The sequence below is a fragment of the Nicrophorus vespilloides genome, unplaced genomic scaffold (assembly GCF_001412225.1).
Source record: "Nicrophorus vespilloides isolate i.1.1-1 unplaced genomic scaffold, Nicve_v1.0, whole genome shotgun sequence".
Classification (NCBI taxonomy): Eukaryota; Metazoa; Arthropoda; class Insecta; order Coleoptera; family Silphidae; genus Nicrophorus; species Nicrophorus vespilloides.
The window spans coordinates 398,924-422,932 of NW_017100102.1; the positions used below are offsets into that span (position 1 = coordinate 398,924).

Genomic DNA, 24,009 nt, shown 5'->3' on the forward strand with positions numbered 1-24,009 from the left:
AGAACCGTGGATCGATGCACAACGCTATTTCCTGTTGCTAGCCACAATCCGTCATTTGTGCTCATTTCATGGTATTCTTTTTGAACATAAAACAGTTAATTACTATAATTTAAGACCAATATTCTCAAAAAAAAAAATATAATTTCAAAAGGAAATAATATCATATTAAAAGTTATTTTTTCTACAAAAGGAAATTCCATTTGTTTTGAATAAATAATAAATATACAACGTTAAATGGAAATAAAGTAATTTGAAATTTCTTGTCTGAAAAACATTCAATATGGTCAACTTTGTATTGTTTTCTATTGGAAAAGTTATAGCATATATTTGTGATAAATTAAAATGTGTTGATCTAAAATACTACCATTGTATTAAATATAAAAAATATTTTCAATTATGTAATAAATTACCAAATGTCATTATGTTCTTATGTTGTATAATGTTCATTCTGATCTAAGAATTTAATAAAAAAAAGCACGTTGATAAAAATATATGCACTGTATTTATGTTATAAATAGCACAGAAATTACAACTATTTCTATTTGTTATTTAAAATTTAATTAAACTTAGATACTTCACTTTTCACTATGTCTATTTGGTGGTCATTATCAATTACATTGTTTGACGGAGGTTGACATTATTCATCTGAACGTAATGTTATAAAATAATTTAACAACAAATGATTAATCAATATAACGACAAATCAATACTTGGTTTAACTTCAACTTAAAAACTATTGTAATCAAAAGTAGGCAACTTTGTATTTTTAATATTCAAAGAACAACTGGTTGCTTATCTTTCATTGTTAGGAAGTAACCTATTATCACATGCTTTGCAATTCCAAAACATTAATAAATAATTTTATTTGCACTATTTTCGCTTATGCCTACGTTACAAATACCTACTGTATAATTTTTATTGTAAAGAATATTCCATTAAATATTCTAAATTAATTTATACAACAGGTTATTAGACCTTTTAATGTATATGTGTTTGTATCTATTAACTTGTACCTATAAATATAATATATACTTTCAATAGTCAAGCCATTAAATAATGTGATTGATTTTTTTTTTATCAAAACTAAAAATATTATTTTTTTTAAATTTGTTTAAATAATAATTTTAAATTATTTAGATTTCTAAATGATCATTTAGTTTATAAGATTTTCTTATTAAAAAGTTTACTTTCACTTGACTTATTAGCATTTAAATACATATATTAGTTATTAATGAGTTTTATTTGTTATAGTAACAAAATAATGTATACATTACTAATTATAACATTCTCCCATTCATAACATTTCTCTCATAAATATTAATTATTTGTATGTTCATATAATTGTAATTGTAAATGATAATCATCATTTATGATGTAAATTATATTGATAATGACAATATTATATACAATCTTCATATTTACAGATGATGATATTTTTAAATTAAAAATGTAATTGATATGAAATCATTTTATTACATTTATTTACAAAATCTAAATTATTTCTATTACGATCAAAAGGTTGTAAATTTTGAAATTAGTATCAAGACAGGAATAACCAAATCATTTTTTTTGCAATATTTATACTAGTATATAAAAATAGAAATAAAACAACGATTTATTTGAAAAAAAGGGCTTTACTATATTTTTTTATTTTTTTCATTGCTTTCTGAAATAAACGCTATTAATTTCAAATTCAATAACTAAAGACTGTTCTACATATTATTTTTATTGATCTGAAATATTTAGTTTCGAGCATAATTTTTAGCCCACACACTCTGCGTTGGAAAATAGAAAGTAAATATGCGAACACAGTGAAACACAAATACACATTTTATGTATCATTCAAAACCTTGCAGTTGTGCAACAATTCGATCGATAGCCGACCGCAGCACCCATTGGACCGTAAATAGAGCGAAATCAAATTATTTGTTACAATACCGTATTGAAATGATATTATAAGTAATACAGGAAAATGCTGGCTGGCCCTTTATAATTTTCACTATTGAAAATATAATTTGGGTCAAAAACGCTTTGTCATAAAATCGGTCGACAAAATTTAATTATATATACAAATAGTCGTAATCGAACAATTTTACACATCATCTGCTCATTTTTTGTGATAATTGAACAAATTTTCAATGATTGATTATTTTATAATTTGCTACAAAATTCAATACCTCGCATAGTGCAAATTTTTGTTATTTTTAATTTTTAACTGGTTCTCAATTGTTGCAAAACATTCTACACAAGATTCAAGGATGTTCAAGGATTCAAAGATGCACATCGTTGGTATCTCATCTACAAAAAAAAGTAATTGAAAATGTATCTTTATGATATGTAAACAATAGTTGTCCCCACTATGAGAGGAATTGCTGTATAAAAATATATAAAGTTTACATAATCTATCAAATCACTATATATTAATAAGAAGGTGGTTATTTGATAAAACATTTCTTATACATTTTAATTGTTACTTATTGTTGTAATAATATACCCAACAATATCTGATGTCTTTAAAAAATATCCATTATAATATTTGTAATTATTTATTATAATATACCTTATGCCAACATATCTGCAGAGTGATATATTCATTAAAACGCTTCTCTAATTTCGATAACTTTCTTGTACGATTTATTTTTTTCATCAAAAAGCAATGTTTTAACAACACACGAAATTTAAAATGTTCCATTGTTTTGAAAATTACAAAAGTAGCGTCACCAAAACCACTGTAACTTGTGAACTAAACGTCAGATTGCCATAAAATATTAATAGGCGTCGTCTGAAGGTTGGTACTTCCTAAAAATCATATGGGCTTGTTGATAGAGTCGAAATGTAATCATACGAATTTATTGAGTGAGGTGTTAAGTCTGGTTCTTTGTTAATAGAATCATGTAACATAATAAATAGTCTTACAGTTTATTCCATTAATTTATAAATATATATTTTAAAGTAATTTAAATACAACTCAATAACTTCATATATTAATAATGAAAACTCTAAATTTTCATTGCAATAATTTAATGTTTAATGTTTTATAAACTTAATAATTTTAATTATTCATTAAATAAATAGGTAAGTGAATAAGTTTAAATTTTTAATAATTACAACTATCTTTTTGAGGATACATAGTAGATAAATATGTATAATCAGTGTTTAAACTATATATTTCAGTAAAGCCATTGCTTTATAACAGAGCAATACCACATATTTTTATTTGAAGAAACTCTTAAGAAAAAAGCATAAAATTTGTCAGTTTAAAATATTTAATAAATGCTGCTTCATGCAGTCACATTTTTACCGCCGAATTTTCATTCTATTATTCATTTGACGAAGAGTAGCTATCACCGATTCAATACTATCCGTATTACACGTTGTTTAACTTTTGTAAGCAGAATATTAAATACATGAAGGGCCACTACCCGATACTTTATTTCAAACTTAATTGAATAAACATCTTTTTTTGTGGTCTATGTAAATTTATTCCAATGGTCTAGTCTAGACCCAAGATACTGAGAATTTAAGCTACATATAAAGACTACGAAATGGATTCGTTTTTATGTTCATTTTTTAAATTCTAATTGCGTGTAATACATTCTAATATCAGATGCAACGTTTTGAATCATCTTCCATTCAACTCGTGCTTATTTGATCACACAAAGTAATTTTAAAAGTGAAGTGTAATGTAATTTAAAATTAATTGCAGCGAGACTTAGTTAGTTAATGTAATCAAAGTGGGCTTTATAACAGGGTCCGTAATTTGATACTTTGTAATTTCTTGCGCCGAAAGAAAGTCTATACAATAATTACAGGTACCGAATAAAGAGTTCGCCCTTTTGCTAATGGACGTATAACTCAATCATAAATATTTGATTAGCACCAGGAATTGCGGGAGCGAAGAAAATTTTCCTCGTTTTTATTTCTCTCTTTTCTTTTCTTTCTCTTTTTACTTTATTGCAAAGCAAATGCTATTTAGCGAGCATTTCGTTTTAGATTTCCCAATGGAGATAAATCCATCTGGATTCCGTTACACCTCCGCTCGATACGTTCAGGTGAGTTTGCGGGGTACGTTTGGGTGAAACCACGCAAAGCTACCTTATTTGGTGGCGAGGACATCCACTGTAATAACAATCAAATAAAAAAAGAAGGAGGAAAGCAAACCGGACTGCGAATGCAAATGCCGTATATCATTTGCTTTCACAATCGACATTTAAAACAGAGATTTTATTCATTTTAATTACGTTATATAAAGTTTGGTTTCTTTTAAAAAATCTATACGTATAGAAACATTGAAACAGTATTATTGAATTATAGAAATAATTTAATGAATAGTTGCTTGAAAACAAAGATTTTAAACACTCTAAATCACATAAAATTAGAAACACATTACCAAATATTTTTAAATACAATTATTCCTTAATTCAGAAAAAAAATCGTTATTTACTTTCTTCCAGGTTTTCACCGAACACCTAATAACTTCGGCGGCACATAGTTTGGGAAACCCTAACTTAATTAACAAAAGTGAAAAGCCTTTTGTTTTTTATAACAAGCAAAATTTATTAAATAAACGGTAAAATTACATAGAAAGAGAAATTACATTTATTTTTCTCTTTCATTTATCAATGGCTAAAAAATAAAAGTCTTTAATGGTAATATATTTGGTTGTTAATATATTTTCGATAGAAATTTCTTTTTGTTTTTCTTCACTGAAAATCATCATTTGAATGCGGACAATAATCGTCATTTTCGAGATGCATTGATAACTTCATTTCTAAATTTTTTGATGTTATTATTTTAATATTTTTTTATGCTAAAAGGGTCTTGAAATTGTTATCTTGTTATCTAAAGTTTTTCATAAAATCAATAAATATAAATATTATTTGGTATAAATAAATATATAAATATTGATAAAAAATATATTTGACCAAATTGGACAATCCATCTAATATTACAAATTATCTAGGGAATACATAAAAGTTTCCGGAGTAAAGTTTCTAGATAAAATCGAAAGATGCAATTGGAAAAGGTTGATTATTACTTTTATATAATTATTATTACTTTCATTTAATGATTATTACTTTTAGTTAATGAAAAAAATGATACCGTGATACCGTGATATGATGTAATATGATTATATAAACAATATTTATTGAATAATAGATGTGCATATTACACAATCATAACAAAATGAAAAAAAAAAATTAAATCACATGGTAAAATTTTTAAATATAGAATTTGAAAGAATTGTGCAACAACTATTATTTATAATGAAATAATATACCATAAAGTTTATGTGCAAATATAACAGTTTAATAAGTGTAAACCAGAAATACAATTTCAAATTATTCATGAAACTTTGTCAATAACAATATTTTGAAATTGTTTGTTATAACGAAAATAAAGAAACAGTAAATGGAATTTTCACTACGTTCAGTGTGACAAGGAAATCCACATTTTATGGACATAAGACTATGCATGCAACTCCAGAAATAAACATTATAGTGCAAATTATTAACGTGCGTGTCAAGGCAATTTCAGAAAGTAACAGTATATTCAATTTAATAAATACTAGAAACTCCTAACGTTTAAGTGACGTTGATAGTTTTAGAAATTTAACTACATATAAAATATAGAAATATATTAAAAATAATAATAATATTTATTCATAATGTTAAAATGTTACTAAAAAAATAAATATAAAACTACATAACTTAATAAAATATTATGTTTAAATTATAGTAACTATTAAAAGTTTAAGAATATTTATAAAGAAGAGTTTTTTTTGCAATTACTATTGTTGACTTAATAATAAAAATAATCTAATTAAAACGTATGTTATAGAATTGTGAGAATCTCAAAAATATTTCAATCGACATATATAGCTTGCGAATCTAGTTAAATTAGTGAGATTTCTACTTTGCATAATGTTGCGGAAACAATTGTTATTACATTTAAATTCTGATGTTGTTCAAGAATCAAGAGGCTTTGAGGTCGTTCCACCAAACTAAAAACGGCAATCGGCACCCACACACGTACCTACGGATACGTATATTTATATTTGTTGGTTTCGTTAGCATTTTAAATTAGTCGAAAGTGGTTTAGATATATATGGAAGTCCGCGATTTACAGTGTTTAACGCGAAAGTAAAGTATTGTATACAGTGAATGTAGTTTACAAGTGGCGCGCATTAAACCTACTAAAATACGCAAATTCAATAACGTGGAATTATATTATTTTTAACTGACAAATTTTCAATAGTAAAATATCCTTATATCATATATAGCAGCGGTCGGGGAACTTTTTTAACCATTACCCCAAAATATTATTGCGTAAGTCGATATTAATCCCCCCCATTCTGAATAGAAAACAATCAATGTAAATTTTAAATAAACATTATTTATTGAATTAATTTGCATTTACATATTTATAAAAAAAAAGTTACATGAAAATAGTAACAAATAGTAATAGACAAACAAAATAAAATTCTTAAATTGGAACAAACAAAAATTAATTGAAAACTTTCCCCCTTCAGGTTTTGGAAAATGATGTTGCTTCATGTTTGATATAATTACTTTAAAATTGGGACTTTTTGATGTAAGAGCAATTTGAATACAGTCTTCGGCGTTTAATCGATTTCTGTTTTTCGTTTTTATGTTCATTAGAGTGGAAAAGCCTTGTTCACAAAGGTAGGTTGTTGCAAATGCTCTCCTCATGTGCAATTTTGAAAGCCTTTGCAGCCTTTGACAACCAAAAAGACGACAAGATTTGCTTTGGTCTCAAATTGAATACAGTATTGGATGGAAGTTAGATTCTTGATAGTAATTGTTCTTCTGGTATGTTAGTAATTAATTAAAGGATAAACCCAATTCACAGTTTGTACATCAAGATCTGAAAAGTAGTCAGAGAACCGCTCTCTGAGTTTGGTAAGATGAAATTAGAAAAATTACCCAAAAAATTTACCCCATTTTGGGTAATTTACCCCGGTTCCCCGACTGCTGATATACAGAGAATGAAATTAGATATTTTTTTAGTTTCCCTTTTAGTTTAAAATTCATATTTATTTCTATATTTTTTTAATTTCGTTCTTATTATATGAACAAATATTTGACAAAAAAAAAACAATTCATAGTAAATTTGATAAATACATATTAAATTAATTAAATTTTATTACAATAATTTATTAATTTAATTTTGAACTGGTATAAATGTTATTAGGACAAAATTTTTGTCAATGTATTTTTTGATCTTTTCAACCAACTAAAGAGTATAGAAAAATGTGATCATCTTAGGATTTAAGATTGATGAATAATTAATGACAATACAAAATCAGTATCCTCAATTAAAAATGCGTAGCTGTAAAATCTATTCATCATATTTTTTTGCTTGTACAAGGTTATCAAACTTAAAGTACTGGGTTAAATATATTTAAAAATATAAACATAATATTATTTTTTAGTATAAATGTAAAAAAAAAATGTTTATTAGAGACAACTGAATACACATATTATAGATGTTGACCCAATATACAGAAAATATTAATTTAACTTGTAAATCATTAGAAATCAATTGATGTAAATGAAATTATATTTCATTGTTTTATAACATGCTTAAGTGTATCAACCTTTAATATTCCAACAACGAGTATGGTAAAACATTTGTTCTAACGGTTTCAAAAATTACAATACTAATATTCCGGATGTTCAATTAGCATTCAATAAAATATTTAATACATGTAGGCATAGCGCCTGATCACACAACTCATTATCACTTACTAGTTAGCTCATATAATTCAACTAAATTAATATTGTTAATATATCAAAGTTACGAATTATTCGAAAAAGTTTGTTGTAGTTGAAAAGATTAACTTTTGACGATGCTTGCAATTCTGCCTTACGTATATAAAATAAATAAAAAAATCTTTCTATAAAATGTCTCAATTTTGATTCAAGATCATTTAAAATAAACATAAAAAAGTAAAGGGCTGGATTTGACCCCCGGGCCTAGGGTTTTCCATTCTATTAGTCTGCTTCACATGTTACTTAAATTTTGTAAATTGTGAAATATTTATTTACTTCCCGATAGCCTCTTGGTTACAATTGGTGACTATTAAAGATTTTTATTATTATTATTATTTATTTCCAATTTCTAGACTTTATAATTATTTTATATAGAGAATTTAGTATTATAAGTGTTTTATCGACTACAATTTTGCTATATGCATTTAATATTTTGGCTTGAAAATTAGTGTAAGATGAAATATTTTCAATTATTTTCCAAAGCTGCCTTGGACCACAATAAGCTTTCTAAATTGCGCCTGTCCAATAAATATAATATAAATATAATAAGTAGTAGATCCTGTTTATTTTTTATAAGAAACAGACAAATTACAAATAAAATAAATCATCAAATTTTGAACAAATGTTTGTTCCCTTAATAAGAAATAATATTTATGATATGATTTGTATATTTTATGAAGAAGTTATGGAAGAAGATAGGCATTTTTACATTTTGATTTAAGTACAGTCATACCTTGGTCAAAGTTACGTTTAATAACGGAATTTCTGTACAATAATTGAAAATATAGCTTTTGGAAAGATGCCACTAAAAAAATGTTGAAATAGAGTTTGGTGTAAAATATAATATAACTAAAAGTTGTTATCTGAATGGCTGAATTAAAACCTATTCAAAAGTGTCGATAAAAATGATATTAGAAATTTATTGAATGTAGATTTCATTATCCACCTATAGTATTCAAATAAATTATAATATATATATAATAATCGAGATTTCATTAATAGAAGTATTAAAATAGATCTAATTAGAAAAACTATTTCAATAAAACATATTACAATTACAATACAATTACAATAAAATAAATTTGTATTAAGTACTAATTAATATTTATTACGGATTATTAGTATTAGTTTTATACATGTTATATCATTTGATATCATTAAAAGAGTGCCAGATATGAGTGATATCGAAATTTGCTTTCTTTTTTATCAATGGCATATGTTGTAGCAATATTACATAGGAATATACAATGGGTACCATGAATACTGTAACGACCTTAGGTTACTTGAAAATTCTTGGTAGTTGGTGAGCGTTATCTTAATGGTTAAAGAGAGTTTAGTGTGAGACGTGCACCCACATTCTAACGCGTCTAAAGGTATAAGGTATGCCCCACCTGAGATCTCCACGGTGACGTAAGCGAATGGTTCGCGGCCGATGCACGCGGTTTGACGCGGGACCAGCGAAGTCGGTGTCAGAGCTGTTGGAAGTGCGGGTCGCGTAACTCTCGAAGTCCAAATCCGATCGCGGTTGGTATTGTCCAATTAGCTGACGTCTATCTAAAACCAAACGCTAGTTGGAAATACTCGAATTGGCGTACACTTAGTGCTCGTGTTTCCCAAATACGAATAAGGCCCATATTTCATTTTTGGATACCACACTGCAATCGGTAATTTAGTTTATTTTTCTACTAATACACTTAAGTTACGTAACGAGTTGAGCAAGATTTTGCAAGGACAATTTCGGTGGAGCCTCAGAAAATATGTTTTGTTTTGACTTCACGCTTCGGGTTCTATTCGCATTAGAAAGTCCTGGCGCAAAAGGTCATTAACGATAAGAATGGCCTATTCTGTAAGCCTACCAGGAAGATGCTATTGTGAATTTATATTCTTATACGAACCATAAACTTTCTCTCTAGACTTTGATAGACATTTTTTTAAATAAAACTATTTTTCTCTCTGTCAATAAATGGAAAAAAAAAGTCGGAAAATATAATTTTAACTAATAGGAAAGAGTTTCTTTGGATTTACAGTAAATTAGATGCTGTATATTAAATCAAACATTCCTCCACTTTGATTTAATTATACTGAGCTCTCACAGTTATGAAGTGTGAAAACCAAAACATTAAATCATACATTAAAATGCATTGCACTATCATTAGTAATAATTCAAATTAATAACTTTAAGTAGAAGAAAAAACAAGTTAAGCACCTACTTCAGGTTGAGGTTTTATTACATTCATAAATTTACACATTACATAATCAATTCCGAAGAAAAAAGGCCGAGAGTTGATGTCATGCGAACTGTGTTTCTCTTTCCCTGCAGACTGTGTTGTGTAACGCCGAGAAACCAGTTAGCTTGCTCACTAAATTAGGAACATTTAAATTAACGAAATTCTTTAACTGGATTTATTCTTAGAGCAAAAATCGAATGTTATGTTTCTGCGTTGCATTTGTTGCATGTGGTTTTGGCATTTAGCTCAAAGGCCACCTATCGAAGGACACAGTCTGATCGGAATACCAAATATTTATTAAAGTCGTTAATCCCAAATGAAAAGTGCTCAAAATGAAATTGCGCGTCGTAATTAAATGAGATGCAATCAATTAACACTCGCAACTCCATTGTGTTCATTGGCATTTAAACTTTCGTTTTTTTTTTTGTATAAAACCACGATCGTGTGTGTTATTTTTTTTTCAATTTCCTTTAGCAATTCGTAATTAATTCGAGATTCAATTACTCCGGAGGTTTCTAATTAAAACGTTTTAATGGATTTTTAATTCAAATCCCGGACGACAATGATGATCGTTTCCAGAATGGCGACGTATTTGAATTCACAAGGGATTGAGAAACCGTTCGAAATCAATGATTGAAAAACGACGGTCATCGCGGAATCACAACGGAGAAATTTATCGAGCGATAATGGTGAAAAATTCAAGATAAATGCAGATTTATTGTATGGGCGAGCGAGCTTTAGATATAATTGCGGATTTGTCTCGGATTCTAAATTGCGACTTTGATAATCATAACTGTTTTCGACGATATGCGGATGCTGCTCGCCGAGATACAGCTTCGGTTTGTTCTTCTTTTCTGCGACATTTGTATTTTACTATTTTCCTCCAGAGATGCAATCCAAGCGGAAATCAACGTGTCTTCGTTTGCCACGAGCTTATTATTATTCCAAACAACTTCTTTGACGTACACCGTTTAATTGATGCTTAATTACGCATTTGACGATATTTTCTGAGACGCATACATATAATAAATATTGATTTTTTTTGTTTCTTATAAAACATAGCGCAACATCATATTAAATGTAAATATAGTTTTTTTTACTATTTACCTGATGTGTTTTCGAAAATTCTTTCCAGTAAATAATTTAAATAGAAAGCCGCATGATTTGAATTATCACCTATTAAATTGACATTATTTTGCATATTTTTTTGAAAAGCAATAAATCAAATATTTTTACATATACGATACTTGTCTAATAACATAACACGTATAACTTTTATTAGATAAATCAGTGATTCTCAAAGTTTTTCTACATATACCCATTCTTCGGGAGGGTTCTTTAATTTTTTTAAGTGCAAAAGGAGTTCGCGGCCCAAAAATTTTGTGAAACACTGAGATAAACTATTTCAAAAGTAGTCACGAAACTCTCTATAAATATTAACTTAACAAGTACTTGACAATTATCAAAATTAATTATATTGTATATTAATGCATGTGGGTTTGTTAAAAAATATAAATTTGGAATTTCCCATATAATAATCATACTTATAGATAAACATATTGCATCCATACCACTTCCGATAAGCCTTTTTGTTAAGTTGCGCGCACACCTCTTAATGGAGTAGACAGACTATGCGCAAGCGCCACTCCGCTTGTCAGATGTGGTGTGTACGCAACATAAGAGTTTTATATCATGGTGTAGTTCCAATAATAATAACAGTGGTCTTTTTAACTTTTCCCACCTACAAATCACATCAGACCGGTCCACGGCACCATGGAGAAGTTAGATAAATAAATAAGTACTGCTTGATTTATTTAGGAATCATATGACCTTATGACTTCAAGGCTTAACGTAAATACAATTTCAAATTGCGCTTGCATAATCGCATGTAAAGCGTTAAAGGTGATACAAAAATAATGTTTAATTTAGTTATACATCTAGAATCACGATTTTCAAATATATATGCTACGGACAATTCGTTAGCAATAAATTTTGTATTTGCACGATGCCTGTTAGCATAACTGTATTTTCTATTAAAACCGTTCAAATTTAATAATAATAAATAATTTATATTTATTTAACTGTCAGCTTTCAGCGCTCGTTTTTAGTTGTAGGCGAATATTTAGGATCTTAAGATGACTCATACATTTATTAATAGCGGAGTTAGTTTGAGAAAATTTCCATTAAATTGGGTAATTAATTATACGGAGCTATTATATACTGACATTATTCAATTAATTAATCTTATTTAGATATTTTTCAACACTATAAAAAATTGTATAAAATATATAAAATTGTATACCATTATAGATGTATTAATATAATCTAGCGGAGAATATATTTCAAAATTATTAAATCTATGTAGATATGTAGTAATAATTTAGAATGCACACGAAGCGTGTATATAAGATATTCCGATGACGGTTAACTGTATTATTCTTCAATATAATAATAAGATTGCAAGACCATTAACAAACTACTCGACTGGTCATTTTTAATGTTAAGTACTGTACTTGAAATTGAAGCTTAAGGCGATTCAATTTTATCCATTAAATTAAATTGAAGACATTGCCTAATGTTACCATTTTGAATAAAGGCTATTACTAATTTTTAATTGCGAGTATATATTATTCAAGTTCAATTTATATTGTGAAGCGTTTCGAATAGAACGGGCGTCAATTTTTGTATTCTTCTTAGACTAGTGATTTTCTATTCGTAGAATGGGGAGTATATATTTATGAAATTTATAACTATATCTTTACAATAATCAATGCAAATGCCCAATCGATTGTAACTAATTACAGAGCCGCAACGGCTGTAATGTTTTCCCTCCATCGTGATTTTATGAAATGGGAATTTGAAACGGAATCTCGACGAGCGAATCTACAAAGTTCGTACGAGGCTATGCACGTGTATGTTGGTGTGTGCATGTGTACACATATACAAGTGTATAGATGTTCTTGTGTATGTGTGTGTATGCTACATACTACAGAGCCATGCATACGAAGGCGCTCACATTCTCATGCGGCCAAGTATATATTATATGAAACGAGATTCCTGCGAGAGAAGAATTAGAAAAGAAATGATGATGATGGTAAAATAAAAGGATGCTTGGTGTTATGGTAGGTTATGGCGCGGCAATGGACTGACTGACTTCGCTTCGCTCCGCGGGTGCAGCCGGGACACATAAATAAAGCTATTACAACCATACATACTCAGATACTGTAAAAATTATATATGTATATCTATGAGTCTATATGTATGTATTACAGAATTTTCTATAGAAGAAAAAAACATTTTTCGTTGAATTCGGACAATAGAACATCAAAAGATTTAATATTAGAATAACTTAAAATTTTCAGGAAAATCTGGTTTTGAAACACGAATAAAAATTTGAAAGTTGAACAATCAATCACATCTTTTCTCTATTTATTTGAAAATGATATACCATAGTTTTATCTCGAAAAAAAAAACCAAGTGGTATGATGTTCAAGAAAGTAGAAGAAAAAAAAAACCAACAAAATATTTTACCTTGATATAAATTGATGCAAGTTTTGAAAGGTCAGTATTATTAGCCTGAAAATCAGTATTCCAGTCTATGTTTGTATAATTAAACATGTTTTTCTATATTTATTTAATTTAATGTATTTATGTATTCATGGTTTAATTAATAGTCATTTTTCAAATATTTTTAAATGCTAGATAATAATTTCATAAACTGATTTTTTAAAATATTAATTACATCAGTTTATGAAAGTTATAATATTTTCGAAATAGAAATAAAAAGAATTGTTAAATTAGTATGGTTTGGTGAACAAGTTTTGAAAGGTCAAGTAATATTTTCAACAGTATTCCAGACTGTTTTCGTACTCTCATAATTAAACGTGTTTTTCATATATATTTTTATTTGCGAAACGATAATTAACTGATTTTTTATTATCATATAATGGATTACGTCAATTGATGAAAGTTAAAAGATTATCCAACTAGAGATATGGCAAATTTAGTTAAAACAGGTAAAAATCTAAAAACAAATGTTAATTTTAATGACATCATCGCACAAAAAACATATCCGACAACTTTAAATAACAAGCAAACGACTTTCAATATTTGCAATTTTTTTAAACTCAACAAATTGTTAGCATAATAAAACCGCTAATCAAAATAAAAAAATATCTATAAAGGTCAATATAGCAATATGTCACATCAAAATTCGTATGCATAATATATCTGTACATTGGCCAGATTTAGTGATTATTAATAATACGAGTCATCAATAAAATTATTGAAATAGGTCTAACAGTATATTGAAATTTTTATTGGAAACAAAAGTTTTTTTGGGGGAAATTAAGTACATTGATTTATTTCTTAGGTTTTTATTATTTACATGATATTGAAGTATTATATACTTAATTATTTATTATGTATATTTTTCATATTTCATAAGTATTATTTTTAGTATTAAGTATTATATATACAAAAAGTTACAAATAAAAATATTGAAATCTACTTATTTTTCTGAGCATTGAGTTATTTATTGAGAAATAATATTTTGATCACTGTTTTTTTACATATTATACCAATTTATATTTTAATTATATGCAATCTTTGAATTCTCCATTTAAATATTATCGGTTCATTAAAGTTGTAGTGTTTCTTAATTGCTATAATGATTCTTATGTTTGCTATTGTTTGAATAATATTGTGCGAAGTAGCGTAATAGTCATTACAGTTATAATTTTTCAAATGAAGGTCCAATTCCAAAGAGCGAATTATATGCAATAGTAAAAGCATAACAAATAAAAACATTTTTTATGCGAAGGCCAGAGGCATTAAGATGCAGGCGAAGGCGGTGCAATAAATGGGATTGTGATTTTGAGATATTTACTGCCGTAATTAGTATATTTCTTTTGCCCAGCAGAGACATCCATTATTGCATAGTCCTTATTCGCCACTAAATCTTATATCATAATCATAATTCTTAATTATAGAGTGTTAGTTTCTAGATAATAACTTTTTAGTAATAATACAGAAGATCGAGTGTTCTGTACTAACTGTGCCTATATTTTTCAATTAATTGCGTTTATCCTGGATAGCAGCTGTATTTGATTCATCCACGATCGATCGACTAGAAATTTCTTTTGTTTTGCGGTTACCGTCTATTACATTATTTTTCCTTACTTGAGTAAACAAATCCGGCGAGGATTATTTGTTGGAGAAATGTGAAAAGTACGGCTACAGAGTGGGTATATTTAACTGTGATCTCATAGAAAACCGCTATGTGTATTCGCTCGCGGTCTGCTCCTCTTGCAACCTGCTGAACGGACGGACAACACTCGACGATCTGCATCTGGAAAACCATGTTGTTTCACGTTGTTCTCTCGCGCAAAGCGAAAAGAGATGTTAATGATCGCACAGACAACGAACTATTTACTAAAAATATTTTCTCTGTGTACTTTTGTATACTCTACAAATAAGTTAAGGCATTTAATATGTACACATCATTTATGTCGAGTAACAAGAAAAACATTCTCACTTTATTAATAAATAACAGAGTTAATACAGCATAATTTATAGAAATTAATACTAATTTATACTCTAGCATGAAGATAAAAATATAGACAGAAATAAAATAAAAGTAGCATTATTATATTAAAATTTATTTTTCAATTTTCAGAAAAGTAACGGAAAAATATATTTTCAAATGTTGTAATAAAATAAAAAATCTACTAGATACAAACTATGAAAAAGTTAAAATATGATATATAGAAAAAATAATATAATATTTTATCATTAGAATGTAGAAATTTAAATATACCGTGTGAAGTATAAGCACAGGAAGGGTGTGTTTTCTATGCGTCGATAATTACAGTCAAAAAATGATTAAATTTTGTATGGGAGGAAGTACGCAGGTTGTCCCAGTACTCACTCGACCTTAAACGATCTCCCTTCGTTTGGCTACAAATGTAAGCACACAAGTTATTATTTGTTGATTAAACTTTTAAATTTAGACACTTACAGTAACAAATAGTACTATGTTTGTAATTACCTTGCAGGTAATTGTCTTCGCAAATAAACCGGACTGTTTGAAACCGGACTTATCAAGGTTATTTAAATTAATTTTTATTTGTAAATTAAAAGTTTGTTTGTTTCTTTTTAACATTTCAAACCGGATATATTGAAACCGGACTGATTAGTAAATTATACAAATTATAAAATTGTTGATTATGTTTATTTTTTTTTCAAGTAATAAAAAACAATTAAATATTATTTCATCTCAGTATTTTATGAAATGCTAAGGTTAACATAAATTGACATATAACAACAATATTGTCATGAGGTCATTTCGAAAACGTTTATATTATAATTAGCAAGTTGTGTGTTACCTATTTGCAAACTTATTTTTATTGCATGGAAATCTTGTCTTATGTTTACCTTGAGTTATTACATCATATAGTTATAACCGTGAACAATAATACACAATTTTCAGTTATTTTTTTAAATTCCAAAAGATATAACTAGGCTTATTTGAAGCAACAACAAGATGTAAATTTATAATTAAGATAATTAGTAACGACAATTCTATTACTATATATTTTTATTTACAACACTTTAAACTCATCACATTTATAACTAACAAAATTCTGATCTTGATGTCTTTGTACTTTATTTAATATATTTTTGAATGAAATATTATTTGGTCTTAACGTTAGTGTTAATTAAATAAATATTTTTTACATATTAATTGCAGAATATCAAACCAGTTTATTAAGTTTAAAAACAAATAAAAGTTTAATAGAAGAACGGGTTAAAAAAAACTGATAATCTTGGGAACCACTCATTAATTCGATTTAATACATATTTAATCAAAATGATTATTTTATTTTCATGATGATTGAAGGATGTATCATATTCCTCTAATTTATTATTATTTGCTAAACACGTGGTTTCATGAGTATTTTAATTGGTATTTATATAATAATATCTTGGAATTAATATCGTTCTTTCAATAAAAATTGTAATTTTAAATTGATTCATTCGTCACGTGTGTGAGTCAACATGAGCATGTCAACATGAAAAGAACCTGCAAGCCATGCTCATGAGCTACACCTATATTATTGCATTCCTGGAATTTGATTAGCAGTCCGAGTGTTTAAAACTTCCCGTAGAAATAAATGAGTATTGTAGGAAAGTACTCATTAGTTACACCTCTCTAATTACGTCTCGTCCATATTCCTCCATTCAATTTTGTCTCCAACTTCCTGTTCCTCGTCGTTAGCAATTACACATCGCATTTTACACAGCACTACGGCATAACTCCGGCGACGTTGCGTAATGTGCAGCTTACACACAAACATAAACTTTCACATGCAACTTTATGTGCGTCCGATTCATTCTCGAGAAGGTGATAATATTTAATATAAAGTAATAACAATAATGGATGAGAAGAGTGAAAAAAAATCCGCGAACGGTCCCGTGAAATGTACAGTTTCGCTTTTACATCTCACATCACGCTATACCACTTATTGCAAAGGAACAAACACTGCAGATCGTTTGATGCATAAATGGTTTCCTTACAGTAAGTATTAAGTGCAGTTATGTTTAGGAAAACACTTTAGTGCATGGAAATTACGATGCTTATTAACAGGAGAAAACGGATTGTCTCTGAACGGAAACACAAAAAAAATGTATAAATAAATAAACAAAACGAACCTTCGCATTCCTTTCTACCATGATATTAGTTCAACTGCGGACTCTCGCAGTTTGTTTTGTGATAGCATCGCGAAACTGGGAGAGACAGAGAGAGAGATCATTAATTTTTCGCCGAGATAAAATCGCGGTTCGTCGCGGTTTTATTTCTGCCGCGGAAAATTATTAGCACTTTAGAAAGTGCAATGAAATATTGCAATTGTTTCACTTGGGAATGTGCTGCCATGTAATGGAAAATACCTTCGCACAGATACCGGAGATTTTTATTTGAAGACCTTAGTTTAAATAGCAATGATTATTCATTGACATTTTCATATTTGTATTTTGTAATTACATTATATTTAAAAATACATCTTAAGAAAACAGATTTTTCAACAACATTATTTATTTCAATTTTTACAAAAAAAAAAGAAAACAACAAAAATTTAAACATATTTGCAGTTTATGTCAATTTTACAACACCAAATAGAAATTTGAAAATTCCACTTCCATAATGATATTTGGAGCGATTTTAAGTCAAAAAGCTAAAATTTTACATAATTTTATAATAATTTTTGAAATTTTAAAAATTTATCAAAAAAACAATTTTTTTTAACTATATTTATAATATTAAATTTAGATATATTGTTAAATATTACCTATATATATAGGTTTGATTACCACTCTCGTAACCATTTCTGGAAATGCTATTTATACATGTTTGTCCTTCGACGAGATGCGACATTTATACAGAATTTACAATGAGTAACATCCTGAGTCTATCGTGGATATTTGGTGAATAACTCCTTTGAAGTGATTGTTTTCGTTTTCAATAGTCCAACCATATTTGTACCAGCGTACTTGTATGCATAGTAAGAGAGTACATGAATATTACTAAATCACAGTTACGTGCGAATGTAATGAAAATCTATTGTTAAACTTTAACAATCGATGAGATAATGATGTGAGTCTGATAAGCGAGAATACTCTAATATTTCATAAATTCATATTATAGATTAATAGTCAATATATATATATAAATTATAAAGTAACCAAATGAAAATAATATCTCAGTTATAATTAAGTTATTTATATAGGTAATAAATAACATACACATTTGAATCGGTGGTAATTTGATCATAATTATGATATCTACCCACGCGGATATATTTCTAAAGTTGCTAATATTGTATTGCATAAACAATAAAAAAATATTTATTGGATTACATAATAAAAGTGACATTTATTGAACAGCAATACCTCGCATAGTGCAGATTTTAAACCTGCATTGTTTGAAACCAAACTAAACGAGAACATTACAAATAATTAAAATTTTCTTTGTTTTGAAATTTTTAAATCGTACTGTAGAATCCACACTAAAGAAAAACGCACCATATGAAGTATTGCTGTATTCTATTAAAAAAAAACTATTTTACAAAAAAAAAATAATTTTAACAGATTTTATATAAAAAAAACTTATTTATAATTACAAAGTTAGTTTAAATTATAATGATTCAATAAATATACTAATCAATACATTTTTTTAAAATACTGAATTAAATAGATACGTTTTTATGTATTCTTCCATAATCATTATGTGGTATAAACTTAGTAGAATAATTACTAATATTTAAAGCATTTAAAAGTTATAACCGTGAAATAAGAAAAGAAATTAAAATGGAAAGTATTTTCATGTTTGTGTGTGTTTTTTATATGAAAACAAAAATAGTTCATAGTAAATGCGTATACATAAAATTTAATGCATCCGCGATACGACTTTACGTAATTATAAATAAAATGCATACAGGTTGAAAATGAAGAAAGGAACGCCGCAATTTATTCACACAAGGATCTCAGTTCTTTTTCGTTTTCTTTAATCTACTTGCATGAAACTCGTTGGAGGAAAACGTTTAGTGATCAGTCTCGTAGTACATTGAATATTTTTATTCAAGATTTAATAATACAGGTATGAATTTATATCTATCTACATTATGAAATTATCTTATGTTTTTATTGAGTTTTTTTTTAAATAAAAATAGATATAAATTTAAATTGGTATTCTAAAAAAAATATTAGTTTTAGATGTCAAATTCTAACGTAATGAAATAAAGGTGGATTATAAAAGTAGAGAAATAACTCCATTATTTAATGTTATTTCTATGACTGTTTCAAAATTTATAGGTATTAAAAACAAACAACAGCAACCAGTTTATATTATGTGCACATTAGAAATTTAAATTTACAATATGCAGTTTTAATTTACAGTAGTAAACCATTTACATAAAATGCTTGGTTAGTTCTACACTGCGACATGCAATAACTTCCTCCCTAATTTAGATTCCTAGTCGTGTTGAAATGCAGACCACACGTCTATTATATAAGATTAGAGCTTCGATGATTCTGCGAAGCCTCGTTTCCGGAAGCGAGGAATCGTAAAGGCAAAAAGGAACAAAGGAAATTATTTCCAAGCCGAGAGCATCCCCGACTCTCTCTGATTGGTGCAATTTGTGTTAAACAAGAACACGGGATGCATCAAAGGAAGTACTGGACTATTGAAAAGCAGCAATACATTTTTTTTCCTCCTAGACGTGGAAATAATGATTGAATATTTGAATCGCGCAAGAATATTGTCTGCAATATACTTATATAATATACGTACATTTCGATTAATAAATTACAACCTTATCTTGCATCGCGGTTGAGGAAAGCCCGTTTCGAATTACTGGCTAGTCGTACGCACATACACGTTGAGAATTTATTGCAGATTGAAGGGATAAGTTAGTTTATAGATAATAAACTGCGAAGCATCCCCACATCCAATATATAATTAAACTCGTACGGGTAAATCACTTTCATTGCATTTCCAAATTACGATCAAGTTAAATGTACTTAATTTTTCCCGCGTCTTTATTTTCAAATGAATTGTTTAAAGCATTCGTTACAAGAAGGAATGTTCTACATGCCGATCTTACTTAAATCGAGTTAAGTGAGAATTCAAATACGTTTGCTTTGCAGGCTAATATTGTTTCTTAGAAGTATTTGAATTAGGAATGGAGTTGCACCGTTTAAACATGATTATATGTATTTAATATTCATGGTAGTTTATTCTTTCCCATGAAATATTATCTCCGTTCGCATTTTTTGCATTTAGTCGTTGAAGCTTGGAAACGTGATGAACATTGATTTAAAATAGTTTCACTCTGTTTACACTTTCAAATTAATTTAATTGGACAATTTAAACATATTGAGTTTGGAAATTCAAAGTTATTAAAACATAATCTTCTGGTCGATTTTCGATATAAACTGCAAAAAATACATATTAATCATGATGAAAAAGTATGTTTATTATCATAGGAGTCATTATTATTTTGTCTTATTCCTTAATGCAAAATATCGATATTATATCAGAGTAAATTTATATTTATAACTTGATATCTCCAACATCATAATTTGAAAAATAATTTCCTCTGGGAATATTATATTCTTGAGATCTTTAATCTTTCACACTATGAGTTTAAAAAAACTCACTTTCTTTAATATTCATTCAATAACTCTACAATACATTAATTTCCATTTGAATTCACTCTACTATAGCAAAATTGTCGTTAATTCTGTTATTTACAAAGTTGTTATTTTGTATAAGCATGAAACCTTTATAATTTTATTTTAAAAAAATATCGTGTTTATCTCGCTAAAGATTTTGATTATCACAAATTTGTATTGTTTTTTTTTTGATTTCTTTTATTTACTTTTAATAGAATTATTTTTTATAACATATTTTTGCTGTACTTCCATTTTTAATATTCGTTTTTGCGTGTTTCTTCAGTTTGGACAACTTTTAAAGCTAGAAGTTATTGTGATTACGTTAAATAAATATATTCTACAATCTTTTTTTTTTAGTTCCCGGTAAATTGGTCTATATTTATATGTATTTACGAGTTAACTATGTTCACAATTCCCATATAGAAATGTAACTGAATATTCGCGGAATGAAATTAGATTTGAATGCACCTTGATTTCTTTGCATATGACTTCGAAATCATATATGTAATGTACGTTGTAGCTGAGCTCAAGTTAGCAAAGACACGTTATATGGAGAACAGGAAACTAGCAGCAAAACATTCCGATCTGAAGTGAACCGGCCTCGGATTATCTATTTTCAGTTTTATACCGGCGTAATAATAATGGTCGAGAGGAGATTAAGTAAAGTCACGCCGCGGAATGCAACTGGAAACGGATGATACGGTTGCGAACGTGATGCAATCTGTTCCCCAAGATCTTCGGGGTAAAATTAAAGCCGTGATGGAACGGGGATTACCATTAATATTTTCTCTATTTTCCGTTCTGTTTTCGCTTACTCCGCTTACCCTGTTTGTTTTTGCGGCCGCATAAATTCGATGTCAGTAATTAAGGTGTTTTAATTAAATTTAAATCTGCGAGATTAAACGTCGATCCTGCTGTTTCTTGTTTCTATACAGAGCGAAACAGCAGTTTACCTCTAACAAGCTCAATGCTATGTGATATTGGAAAGTGCAGAACAACAGGATGTTTATCAACATGTCGCTCACAATAACGGAAATATGAAATGTGAATATTAACACTATTTACTATTGTGCTCTGTTCGTTTTCATACTATTATATAACGCAATTGTTTTATACTATGGGTCATTGCATCTAAGTTTTCTACTTTATAGAATATAATAAGTAATAAAATAATATTTTCAATTTTTGTGTACTAAATTTATTTAGAAAAAAACTTTTGAACCAAATAAAATTACTCTTTCATAATATATTTTTTTTAAAAGAACTTAATTAAAATGAATGAAAGAAAAGCATTATTTTTCAAATGTTTATAAAAATGAATAGTTTTATAAGAAGATTAGAAAATTCCAGTTGAAAAATTCCATTTCAGAATTACAATCAGAGATTTTTTTGATATTTTATATGAATTTCTAATAAAAAATATTACATCTATTTTAATGTTTTTAATTTTGGAAAGTGTGAGTGGGTAGAGTATGAAAAGTTACTTAATATGTTCCAATATTATAAAATATATTAGTACGAATTAGAAGACTTAGAAGGAATGAATAGAATTGTCAATTCTTAGTATGTTTGTCATACCTGCATACACACCTAAACGTGAATCACGTTATAAAAATAAATAACGTCATATATATACATTGTGGCAAACGTATTTTAATGGCTTGCAAAAATGTGACGTGATGAAAATACATTTGTTCAGAACAATGCATCAAAACTCATTTTATTATTATCGTTAGTAAGCATTTCTACATGTGTTATCTATACGGTGCATACTAATTGTTCACTTTATTATTACAAATAGAATGCATACAATCAAATCTGAACGTCAAGCGTGAAAGTAAAAGATGAATAGTATTAAACACTTTCGCTACATACAGTAATTTCTTTAAATGTTTATTACATGCAACAATGAAACTAATCCATAGTATTTTTTTTCCTCCCACAGGTATTGAAGAGACGACGACTTTCGGGTGCGTGTGATCATTATTTGTTACTCAATAAAAGGTGAGTTAGAAAGCGAGAAAGTCCAATTATTCTTTGTAGGATAAACGCATTGTTGTCGGATATTTAATACGACATGATATTAACCGTATTTTGATTCTTGTTGAGCTGAATGAACGAGATCTCCTATGAACGGAAACCGCAATTGATCTTTCAATGGAAGTTCACTTGCATCGATTTCTTAAAGAGCAAATGTTTTGTTGCATTTGTTTGTTTTCGCTCATAAAAGTTTAGCGTGTTTTGTGCAATGAGTAAATCATAAATCTAGCACATATAACAGTTGATAGCATTGGGATTACTAGCACAGCATAATTCATAAAATAAATATTACATGAATATGTTATGGCAATAATAATAAAATTAAGTGGTTTGTGCAGTTTTTTTATAATGAATTTTACTATTAAGTGTCTAAATCCAAATTTCATTAAGAATGTTTAATATTTTCACTTAAACAACTTTTTCTTAATTAAAAATTCACTGTCTAGTGTACATAAAATCAAATGTAATGCTTATTTTTCTACAATAGTATTTAAAACTAAATAAATAATAAAAATACAATGATTATAATCTAAAAAAAAAATGGTATTGTTCTTTATTTTGTTAATTCGTCTTAATATTTTGATTTATTTATTTATATTATGTAAATTGTTGATCATTTGTATATAAATATCTATTTCTGCGACCCTTTCGATGCTTATCCTAGGGTCGATAATTTTTTATTAATTAATGTAATAGTTTTTTTTACACAACAA

The 24,009-nt window shown here is 27.7% G+C and overlaps 1 protein-coding gene across 1 annotated transcript in view; it reads left to right on the forward strand.

Moving 5' to 3' along the window:
* The first annotated feature begins 9,235 nt into the window (after positions 1 to 9,235).
* Positions 9,236 to 24,009, forward strand: part of LOC108568132 — a 32,250-nt gene continuing 17,476 nt past the window's right edge. The window contains exons 1-2 of the mRNA XM_017929065.1: positions 9,236 to 9,460; positions 23,202 to 23,260. The gene's annotated coding sequence lies outside the window, so the exon portion shown is untranslated. The remainder of the gene's footprint in view (positions 9,461 to 23,201; positions 23,261 to 24,009) is intronic.